Consider the following 12,645-nt stretch of genomic DNA (forward strand, 5'->3'; position numbering starts at 1 on the left):
GTATGTGGAAAAACCAGTTGGTTTTCAAGACCCACACAAGCCTAATCATATGTTTAGATTGAAGAAGACCTTTTATGGGTTGAAGCAAGCCCCTCGGGCTTGGTATGAAAGGTTGACAACTTTCCTCCTTGGGCATAGTTATGAGAGAGGTAGTGTCGATAAAACCTTATTTATCAAGCGTGTTAACAGTGAAATGTTGTGTGAATAGATTTACGTTGATGATATTGTGTTTGGTTCCACTTCTCAATCACATGCACATGAATTCATTTGTTTGATGAAAAATGAGTTTGAGATGAATATGGTAGGAGAGTTAAGTGTATTTCTTGCATAAGTAATTGATCTACCATACGCAGCGGAAAACAAAAATTCAATCGGTAAATTAATTACCTTTCTTTGCCAAGATCCAAGTATAGATTATACTGTTTACATGTTCATAAACAAAAATATGTATAAAGTAAATCCATTCAAGGATTAGAATACTTACGTACATTTGGAGGCTCCTTTGAATATCTCTAATTTTGGACAGGAACACTGTTCACATGATTTTTCGCCAATCAATCCAAAGTAGTATCGTACTCACGGAAGTCCACACAAAGATAATCTGCAGAACCCTTGATTATTTGCTAGAACAATCAAGGGCTTTAAGAATCAAGAAAGAAGAACAAGAAAAGTTTTATTCTTCTCGAGAGAGAGAGAGATAGGGTGCCCAGGGTTTTAATTGAATGAATAATTTCACATTGTTTTAATTTTAAGTTGCACTTATATAATGCAACAATTAAAACCCTATTCCACTTAGGAATAGCCATGGGCTCCAACCCTAGTTCACCCTTGCAACCAAACACACCCTTTATGGTATTTTAATTAATTAATTATTATAATTAAAATCAGTTAATATATATAATAATATATTAACATTTAATTATACTATAAATCTATAGTGTAATGCTATAATTAATTAAATTTCTAATTATTTAATTAAGTAATATACTAAATGTTATAACTTATAAGTCAATTAATTAAGTAGTAATCAATTAATGTAATGCTATATATATATAATAATATATTAACATTTAATTATACTATAAATCTATAGTGTAATGCTATAATTAATTAAATTTCTAATTATTTAATTAAGTAATATACTAAATGTTATAACTTATAAGTCAATTAATTAAGTAGTAATCAATTAATGTAATGCTATAATTAATTATACTATAAATCAATTAAGTAATGTTATAAAATTATAATTAATTAAGTAATCATTTAACTATAATATAATGTTATAATTGATTAAGTATGATATTTAACTAGTAATTAAATTTATTAATGTTTATCATTTTATCATATATAATTAATTAATTATTAATTTATTATATATATACTTAGAACTTGATAATTGAAGTAAATAACTAAATATATTATTACTCAATCAAATATACTATTTTATTCAAAAATAATTCTTTTAATAACATTAAAAATGTAAAACACTTTTAATTGGATCATAATTCCAATTATTCACTTAATTAATTAAAACTTTAATATTAATGTATTATAATATATATTAAAGCTTTTAATATGGTGTAATTTATATGTAATAAGTATAATTGTATTCGTATATTTATTTAACTAGGTTATTCTAAAAATTTAACTTTTTCTATTTTAAATTTTTTTCATATGTAAAATAATAGAAACCCTCCATTATTCTCATTTCACAAATATTTCATTGTAGTCCAGGTTCCAAAACAGGTTCCAAACAGGTTCAAAAAATCGGTTCCAAACCGGGTACCCCCTACAGGTTCCAAACAGGGTACCCTTTTTACAGGTTCTGGTTCCGGTTCCTCCACACACAAGAACCAGAATCGGAACCGCACAGTATCGGTTCCAAAAAATTGGAACCGGAACCTATCCGCACAGTACCAGTTCTGGGTAGGTTTCGATTCCGATTCCGGTTTCGGTTCCGATTCCGGTTTTGGTTCTACCCTCCGGTTCCTATTCTACCCGCTACCTATGCTCACCCCTCCTTGGATGTATATGTTGGAAGCCAAGGCTCTTGTTACCTTGACAACTTTTGACAAAACAAAATGACTTCGGATTCCCGATGAATTACACCCGTGCCATTTTTTTTTTGTATGAAAAAACCAAGTGAAATACATTTTGGTCTCTGTGGTTTATTCTTAGTTATAAGGTTCAGTAAAATCTAATATTTTATTAAATTATTAAAATATTTTATTCATGTTTTTATTTTATTTTTATTGTAGCAAATCAAATTTTTATTTTATAAAATTAAAATATATATTTCTTTTGTAACCAAGGTGTCCGACAACTTACACGCATTTCCCACTTAAATTAATCCTTCTCAGTGGAGACTAGCACAACAATCCACTGCCATGATCCCCACTGAAACTAATTATTTTTGGGGTGACTAGTGCAGCAATCTACTGCCATAGCCCCTTACTTAAATTGCGGATGCTCAAATGGAGAATCGAATATGAGATTGTGTGTCTATCTACACTATCTTTAATTCATTCTAACCGTCTAGGTTACCCACAGATGGGTAATTAAAATATTTTTGTTTTTCTCAATTTGATGATTTATAAAACAAATTATATATATAGTGATTCAATTAGGCCAAAGGCCTTTGAGTAAAGCAAAGATCATGAGTTTTCATTTCTTCATAAGCAGCTTCAGGTGAAGAGACAACAATGGTGGAAAATTTGGCTGAGCTGTATGTACATGAGATGACCATATTTCTTCGCCAAATCTCTTAGCCAAAGATTAGGCAAAGAGACGATGAAATGATGTATATTTTCCCAAACAACAAAGATAGACTGATAAACGAATCTCACAAACCCGACATGACATTTGATAATTGGTTTCTTTGATGAATTCATCAGAAACCAATTATCAGCTACCATGTCACGTTTGTGAGAGAAAATTGGTGATATTCGTTTATCAGTGTAGTATTACCCTTTTCCAAATCTTGTAGCATGATTCTTTTTTTATTTCCTAGTAATGTTACAAGTTAAATGATTTTTATTTACATTTATATTTACTAGTTACTAAAATTAGCATCATCCACATCAACTACCACGTCAGTCGGTATAAGGGTGTTAGTGAGAATGTTAGTTGTTGTAGCATTACTACCTTAGTGCCTTACCACAATTCAAATTTTTTCAAAATTCAAAATTCAAAATGGCAAGAAGGAACCTAACGACTAACTAGTAACCACACTCTATGATAAAATAATGTTAGATGTACAAAAAAATCTTACAAAGATTTGTATATAAACTAATGTGGTAGAAAATGAGTGGAAGAGTAAATACAAAGAGTCAAAATCATCATATTCACTCTTTCATTTATTTTTTGCCACATCAGTTTGTATACAAATCTTTGTAAGATTTGTTTGTATATTTAGCATTACTCCTCCGTAATAAGCTTTTGAAAACCCTAACATCCCCAACAAAATTAGTTAAACAAAACAAAAACAATTTCAAAAATCAAACACTAATGCTTCACTAGATTCAAAAATGTCGATCCCAATTCTTCAATCTTGCAATAAGAGAAACAAGACCTCAAAATTGTTCGAGTTCCACACGTTTGGTGACTCAGGTTGCCCCATTACTCCCACTAGTCCTTTTCTTGATAATATTCGTCTCTTTTTGGGACAATATGGCAAACTTGAAGACTATAGTTTTAAAGGCATGCCCATTTGGTGTACTCTTCTTGTTTGCAACTTTTGCAATGTTGTTATCCTTCTTTACACCATTGAAGACACTGGAGTGCACTCTCCTCAGCCCTGATGTGATCATTGTAGACACAACGGTTAGCCCTCTGTTGTTTTTGTTCTTGAATTTACTAAGTGGGTTCAACTTCTTTTCATTTGTTTTGTTATTACTTTTAATATTTGGATTCATTTCCTGAATGTTTTTTTTTTTTTTTTGGTTAATTTTGAGATTTTAGGTTTAGTTTTTGTTGTTTTAGGTTATCTGTTTTAGTGTTGGATGTAAATACTTTGCAATGCCCTACTGTTGTAATTTTTTATTAGATTGGCTAAGCTCCATTTTGTGTTCGATTTGTTGTTGTTTTGGTTTGATTGAGAATTTGAAGTTTCGTTGTGGTTAGGTTGGAGTAGTCATATTGTGTTAGAACGACAATATCATGTGATTATACTGCATGATAATGACTAGAACAACAAGCATTTGAAGGATGACGATATACAAAAACAAAATCATTTCTTGCATGGCTTAATTCATCGTAATGGGTTTGGCCATTTGCTCTACATTAATGGGATTGAAGGAGGTTCTAAGTATCTTTGTGGAACATAAATCATGGACCTCTGGGACCGAATTTGTACAATTCTTCATACCAGGTAATATAAACTCCCTTATTGGTTTAGTTTCTTTGTGTTTGTGAACATTAACAAACGCTAGTTATGGCAGGAAAATCACTGTTGAAGATGTGTCAAAGAAGAAGTCCATGGATCTTCTCCTACTCAATGGAGTTGCATATGGGCATCCATGGTTTGGTAGATGGGGATACATATTCTACCATGGAAGCTTTGGAGTTGTAGAGCATGACTACAACAGAGCAATTAAATTCCTTGCCTCTTTGAAACTCGATAAAATCATCCAAAATTTTTGAAACACTAACAAGTGTGGAGCAAAATTAAGCAAATAATTCAATGCTATAGAGATAAGAGTGAAACCCAATTGGCCACACTAAAAGATCTTTTTAGGTTTATAAGGAATAGGTATTCAAACTACAGAAAGCTCACTAGTTTGATTGCTAATATGGAATGTAGATGGTCTGCAGGAAGACTAGAATCTATAGTAGAAGTGATTGTGAATGTATTGTTAGAAAAGACAGCAAAGAAGGTTGGTCGCAGTGGGATGAGTCAAATGGAAGTAAGAGAAGCAGCCAGGAAGCAAATTGGCGACACTGGTTTACTTGATTATGTATTGAAATCTATGAACAACGTAATTGTTGGAGATCATATTGTGCGTCGTGTAGTGAATCCAAGCACTGGTTATTATAATACACAATTCATGAGCTTAGTAATGGTGAAGAACTTGAAGCCTTTGAGCTTGGAGCTGATGTTAGCAGTGAAGTTGTGTTTTTGTATAGGAATGTGCTTTTGAAAAACCCGAGATCAAAACTTGTGGGTTGAGCAAGCCAAGTAGTTCTTGATAGCAAACATTTTGTAAAGGAATGGCCTTTTAAGGATGAACAAGACCAGGATGAATGTGTGGCTGAAGATGATGATGGAGAAAGAATGGTGGCAAGTTACATTGGTGAGGTTTGGCAACACACACGCCGCCATGGAATTTAGGATTCAAAGATAGGGGCAGGTGCTGAATTTTAATTTGGAGATGAAGATGGAGTTGAGCTTTGTATTAAGAATGATGTTGAGATGCGTTCGTGGATCATTTTATTTTACTTTGTAATTTTCATATACTTTTTGTATCTCGAATTGTAATTTTGTTTTAGGTCTAATTAATATGAGTATTAGTGATGGAAGCAGTCTCTTACAAACATTAGGCTCATTCCCGTCCCTACAGTCTATTGCTGTAACGCCCCACTTGAGGTACGTAGCTAATGTTTCTTCTTTTGCTTTTATTTGAGTTGGTTTATTAGTATTATTGTTTGGTTGACCTTTGATTGAGTGATATGTTGAACGCTTCCTTTGAAATTGGTTGAAAATAGAAGAAGTTCAGTGTTCCAGGCTTCGCCAGGGCGAAGAAGAATCTTCGCCGCGGCGAAGAGGTGTTGAAGCCATGGGAAACTGCTGGACAGTTTCGCCGCGGTGACAGAATCTTCTTCGCCGCGGTGATGGGCCGACCAAAATGTTTGTTAAGTTTTAGATATTTTCTTCCCTAAGGGCAATTTGACCATTCTACCCCTAATTAGTAGGAAAAGTGGGGAGTAAAATGTAAGGAATTTTCATGGAGAATATGTTGATATGGGGGTGTGTTTGTAATGAATCAAAGGATATAGATGGAATTCCCAAGGAAGAGTTAGGGCAAAATGGGAATGCTTGTGCATAAATTTCATTAAAAGGAATTAAGTCATTGCAAACCCTTCATTTTTCTTCTCCATCGCCACTTTCCTTTCTTACTTCCTCTCAAATTCTCTTTCTTTTGTTCAAGGATTTTTAGTGGGCTTTTGGAGTGTTTTGGGTTAGAAAATTAATCTAAGGCATCCTAAGGTAAGGATTCTTGCTTTGGATGTGAAGCTTTGTGAGATTTTATGTATATTTGAATATTAAGGTCTTTTGGTTCATTTGTTTAAAGAGTAGAGAAAGAGTCAAGCAAACCAAGAGAAAGGAAGAGCTAGTGAGATCTCTCCATAACAAGGTAAGTAAATCCCAACCCAAGTTGAGATTTGAGAATTTTCTTGATTAAGTTTTAATAGCATTTATGTATGTATGTTATATACATGTTATATGCTATGTTATGGAGATTATTATTGCTTGTGGTTTTTCATACACTTCAATTGTGAGAAGTGAGATGTGGGTTGGAAATGTAGTTTGAGATGGAATTGAAGGATATTGAGAAATCCTTTTTGGAAGTGCTATTCTATGGCAGGAATTATGGCTATGTGGGGGAGTTTTCTCCTATTTTGGATGGTTAGAGAAAGACATAGAATCATTGTTATAGTAGAGTTTTGTTATGCACTTGAGTTGTTTGATGAAATGCCTAATAGAGGTTTGAGTATGAGTAGTGAACCTTAATTCTTGCAACATTGCATGTTGGCATTTCATAAGTGCATTAGTGGAGATGAACCATCCATAGGCATTAATTGTGCATTGAGAAGTGACCTAAGAAAGAGTAGGAAACTTTGTGTATGCACTTGCTCTATGAGTAGAGAACTTTGTGGATGCAACTACTCTAAGGGTAGAGAGAATGAGAAGTGCTAGAGTAGAGTGAATGAGAAGAGTATTAAAAACGGGTTGATGCTTAGTGATCATCACCCGACAGTTATTAGAAATGGGTTGATGCTTTGTGATCGTCACCCGATAGTTATTAGAAAGGGGTTGATGCTTTGTGATCGTCACCCAAAAGTCATGAGGAACGGGTAGGTGCTTTGTGGTCTCCACCCGATAGTTACAAAAACCGGGTAGGTGCTTCGTGATCCCCACTCGGTAGTCACTAAGAGCGGGTTGGTGCTGTGTGAACTCCACCCGACAGTCATGAAGAGTGAGATGGTGCTGTGTGAATGCCATCCGGCCGTACCTCCGGTAGGATGAGATCATGACGTTTAGTAGAAAACAACAGAAAGTGTAAGGGAAGAATTAAGAGAAATACATACGGGGATAGACAGATAGAGGGTTTACTTATTGAGCATTATTTTGTGCTCACCCCGTTATTTTCCTTTGTGGATGCAGGATCTAGGTGATGATGCAGTCGGAGGGGCGTCGGCAAGCGAGGACCAATAGCTACACTGTTTCCCCTGTTCTTGTCTTTTTAAATGGCATTTTGTAAATAATGCTCTTTGTGTATAAAAGACTTATTACCTATAATAAAAAGAAAAGTTTTGGGCCCATTTTCTATTATTATTATGCATGCATTGTACTAGTTTACAGCAGTTATTACAGTTGCTCTCATTGAAAATAACATTACTGGAACACTTGCTACTCATGGTAAGTACATTAATATTGCCTGAAAAAAATATAAAGAAAAAGAAAAAGAAAAACATTACTTTAGGGTGTGTTTGGTTCGTGGAATGTTGTATTACTGAGAATGTTATATTAATGGAAAGATAGATTACCTTGAAGATTACTAGGAATGTTTAGGGAAATGTGTTTGTAGGTTGAAATAAATTGGTGGGTATGTTATATTGATATGTTTGGTTGGGAGGATAAATTGGTTGGTATGTTATGTAGATTACTGAATTGCCCTCCTTTTTAAATATTAATATAATTTTATTTTTATTCCTATTTTTTGAATCATTTCTTTTAACCCCCTACATTTGAAATTTTGCTCAAATACCCCAGACATATAAAACTTTAATTTGTAAAAAAAGCACCCCCACCCACCCCAAGCCACTGCCGGCAGCCAGCCACCACCGCCGATAGTCACCGGAATGACGCATGACCTGTCGGATCTAGTCTGTCATGCTAGAGTAGATGCCCTAGAGCCAATCAATTATTGTAGAATTGACTCTTTGTAATAATGTTCATTAATCACTAATAAAAGGCATTTTATTCTTTATCGCGTAAATCATTATTATTGCAATATGTATTGATATATCTCCTTAGAATGGTAGAACCATGACGAGAGTATCAAGTGTTTCAAATCTTGATAGTGAGAACCCTATGGCACATATGGTGGCCATTCTAGAAACGTCCGTAGCCCTAGTATTATTCTGAAGTATGCACACAGATAATACGGTAAGGCTATCATAGTGTTGAATGACTCTGTCGAAAGGCAATGATTGATCTCACTTGTCAAGGTTGCTTGGTGACAACCTAGTGCAACACATGGGTGCTTGCTGTAGGCGGATATACCGCAACAAGTTCACTGAACAGACCCACCAGAGGATTCCATATGGATGGTAACCCCAGTGTCTGTGGAACAAATCCTCTAACGAATGGTGGTGAATGTAATCCTTAGACTTGAGATCACCAGAGTGGCTTGTGCACCGATTGGTGCAGTTTGACACTAGCCTAACGCAGTTCTATTCAGAGCTGTCAATACGGTGGTGATTAGCTGCATCAAGGAGTGTATCAAGACTATGGTGGATTGACAGAGGATTCATCACTCCTAGGTATGGGAGAAGTTATCTCACGGCGCAATTCAGTATATGGCAATGACACTAAAACTGTGGCCACAGTGGGATTGAGTTGTTGCTCTATCCAGTTTATAATATAGGTCATTGGTCCAGAAACTGAATACATAATATCGAGAGTAACCGAAGGTTGACACTATTTCTATGCCTTCGTCTCATCGAGATAACGGATGATGAAAGGATCGAATTGTATGGTAACCATATCATTGATAGGTAGCTACTTTGTTGAATCCGAATCTATCGAATGGCCATGATGCCTTGCTAGGGGCCAATCTTGGTCTGTGTATTAGTGAGACGATTAATTGGTGTTAATCGCGATACTATATACTACCGGTATGATGAGGAGCCTATGGGCCACACACATAGAAGATAATTTAAGACTCAGGAAGAAAGAAGGGCGTTTTCGTCTTTTTAGGGGAAAGGGTATTTTGGTAATTTCACAGTGCAATTAAATTTGTTGAGGTCGTAGCCTTTATTTAATTTATTAAAAAAATTAAATAAGTAAAATTACGTTTAAATTTGTGTTCGCATATATTTAAATAAATTATCATTATTGTTAAATGTTAATATATATATTAAATATATATTAATTGATTTTAATTGAAGATAATGATGAAATAAAATAAATATCTAATTGGGAGTGTTTGGTAACATGGGGTGTTTGGGTTGGAGCCCAAGTCTATTCCCTATGGGAATAGGGCAATTGAAATTTGACTATAAAAGAAAAGGTTTTAGTTGGAAAATGAAAGAGACTTTTCATTCATTCATTCTTTCATTGAAAAAGAGAATACACAACCCCAAAACACTCTCATTCTCACGCCAATTTTGCTTTTGCAAATAATCAAAGTTTTCTTTGATTTTCTTCTTTGTTCTTAAGGCTAAGAGGATCTAGCAAATCCCTTCTTAGTTCCTTGCGATTGTCTTCGTGTGGACTTCATCGGTTCGATCCTACACTTGGGTCAGTAGCAAAATACGTTCAGAGACAACTTGGAGGAGCCTTCAAACGTGGGTATGGTTTCTAAACTTCAAACTGATTTTTCTGCAGATTCTTATAATGTATAAACTGTGATTTTTGTACCCGGATCTTGGTTCTAAGGAACGATCCATGTAGTTTATGTTTTTGTTTTCCGCTACGTAACTGGGTCGTTCACTAACATGTCATGCATCGGTAAGGCCGTTTCTGGCCATAGATCTATGATCCATGCCCAGAAATGACTAGATGTATGGCCGTTTCATGACCAAAGATGTGGCTATGAAACGGCCAAAGATTTGACCTTTTCACGGCCAGATCTATGGCCATTTCACGGCCACATCTATTATAAATTGTTTGTCTATAAATTTATTGTAAATTGTATAGATAACAAGGACATTTTTGTCCTAAAATTTTATTAATAAGGGTAAAATTGTAACAAAATTAAATTACCAAGCAATCTTAAAACACCTAATAAAATAGAGGTAATCAAATTACCTCATGTATAACCAACAGTAATTACTATTGGTTTTAGAAGATTATCAGAATCTTACATTACTTGACAACCAAACGTGGGAATCAAGTAATATAAGATGACATTACCTCGGCAATGTCATATTACCCCCAACCAAACACATCCTAAATTATTGTCATAATTAAACAATTACTTTGCTAAAATTTGTTCTGCCTTTTCCATAGAGTTACATAATTTGTAAATAATGATCAATAAAATTAAAAATTGGAATTAAAACTCTAGTCTAATGCATTTATTGGCGGAGTCAGGATTATTTGGGTAGTAATTAAAAATATTAATTTATACTTATTCGGTTGTGACAATCCTACCTAATTACTATTTTATTTATTTTAAATTTTAAGTCTTCTAGTTATGTTATAACATATTAATTTATATTAGCATTTCTCCTTTAATTACCATTTTTTCTATTTAAATTTTAAGTCTTAAAAATGAAAACCCCTATGGGTTGGGTCTAGGGATTCCCCAATATTCCCATCCCAGGGATAGGCCAGGCTCGGGGAATCCACTTGGGCACATGGGTATGTCCTGAAGACAAGGGTCCCTGACCTCGCCTTGACCCGTGCCCATCCCTAGTTCATGAGTTGCAATTTGTATTTAATGATTAAGTGTAAAGTTTCATTTGAGTCCTTAGTACAGTTAATTTAAAAGTAATATCATGTTCTTTGCTTACATTTTAGCCACATAATAGTATATCAAAAATTATTATTATAATGTTGTTATAATTATAAAGGCCTACATTTTGAGGAAACAAAAATGTATTAGAATAAATATAAGATTTATAGTAGTTTCCCACCCTTAGAGATCAAATTTAGAGATTTTCAGATACAGATTTACAGATCTTAGTTATCGGTTGTACGCATACATACGACAAATTTAGTTGCTCCACTTGAGCGATGAGCTTCCCGCCAAGTATGACAGATTTAGTTGCTTTGCCCGTGTGATGTTAGAGCTTTCTAGGTATGACATATTTTTCCCTACTTTGCCTGTGTGTGAGTCGCCCACCAAGTATGATAGATATTCCCCTGGGTACTAGTTGTGGAGAGAACTTCAGTATCAATTATTAGTTTTATAGTATCACATCAGTTCTCGACTTTACAATATTAGAACAGTTATTAGTTTACAGTATCAAATCATTTATCAATTATCAGTTTTACTATAACAGAAATGAACTAATAAAGTAAACAATTTATAAGTACTTATTTTCATACTTTATGATTTTTTGAAAAATGTTTTAAAAAATCATCCATGCACTGAGTATTTTTTTAACTCACCCTTTTAAAATTTTCCCCTCCGAGTTGACCACAGGGATTGTCCGGAGCGATGACCTTCCACAATGGAGGTTGGGCCCATGCAACATCAGTCCATTTTGTGTGTAATGTGGCATATTCTATCTTTAACTACTTGAGGGTCTATTACCCATAGTTTCCATATGTTGTGTTTATAGGGTCTGAAACCAGTATTTATGATTTTAAGATTCATAATTTATGATATGCACCATTTTGTCTTTAGAAAAAGGATTTGGTACTAAGGAGATTTATGAAAGTTCAAAAAGAGATTGGTTTTTCGATACTCATACATGACTCATCTTGGTCTCTTAAGTCTTATAGGAACGCCCGAATCCTATGAGATAGAGAAGGCTGGGACAGGTCCTATCAATATATTCTTTTACTTGGAGCATTTTTATAAATTATAGATATAATAAGCTTTATTTATGTAAATGATATAATAAATGTTAATTGTTTAACACTTGAACAAATATAAAACCATATTATTCATCATGTAAATAAATATGAGTAATATCTATATTGAATTACATAGTTTTAATAATTAAAAATAAAATAAAATGATTATGTCAAAGCCTATTCTTGTATTGGATTTGCTTTCATGAAATTGATGTCTTTGAGCCATGATAATTGATTTTTCCAACCTTTCTTCCATGACTTGGCCCTACATTAAATAAATTTTGGCTAGGTACTTCTTGCCCCATTGGAAAATCAAGTATGGAAATTGCATTAAGTTTCAAGAGTTAGGATGTTTGAGTCAGTCTTCATGAAATAAATGTTTATGAGTTGCGACAATTGGTTTTAAGATTTTAAGATTCAGAATTTATGATATGCACCATTTTGTTTTTAGAAAAAGGACTTGGTACTAAGGAAATTTATGAAAGTTCAAAAAGAGATTAGTTTTTTGATACTCATACACGACTTGTCTTGGTCTCTTGAGTCTTATAGGAACTCCCAAATTTTATGAGATAGAGAAGGCTGAGACGGGTCCTATCAATATATTTTTTTACTTGGAGCATTTTTATAAATTATAGATATAATAAGCTTTATTAATATAAATGATATAATAA

General features: G+C 33.8%; 1 pseudogene; it reads left to right on the forward strand.

The window, feature by feature from the left end:
• Nucleotides 1–3,669: 3,669 nt before the first annotated feature.
• Nucleotides 3,670–5,329, forward strand: LOC116119744 (annotated as a pseudogene).
• The last annotated feature ends 7,316 nt before the right edge of the window (nucleotides 5,330–12,645 follow it).

This window comes from Pistacia vera, unplaced genomic scaffold (genome assembly GCF_008641045.1).
Source record: "Pistacia vera cultivar Batoury unplaced genomic scaffold, PisVer_v2 Contig1252, whole genome shotgun sequence".
Classification (NCBI taxonomy): domain Eukaryota; kingdom Viridiplantae; phylum Streptophyta; class Magnoliopsida; order Sapindales; family Anacardiaceae; genus Pistacia; species Pistacia vera.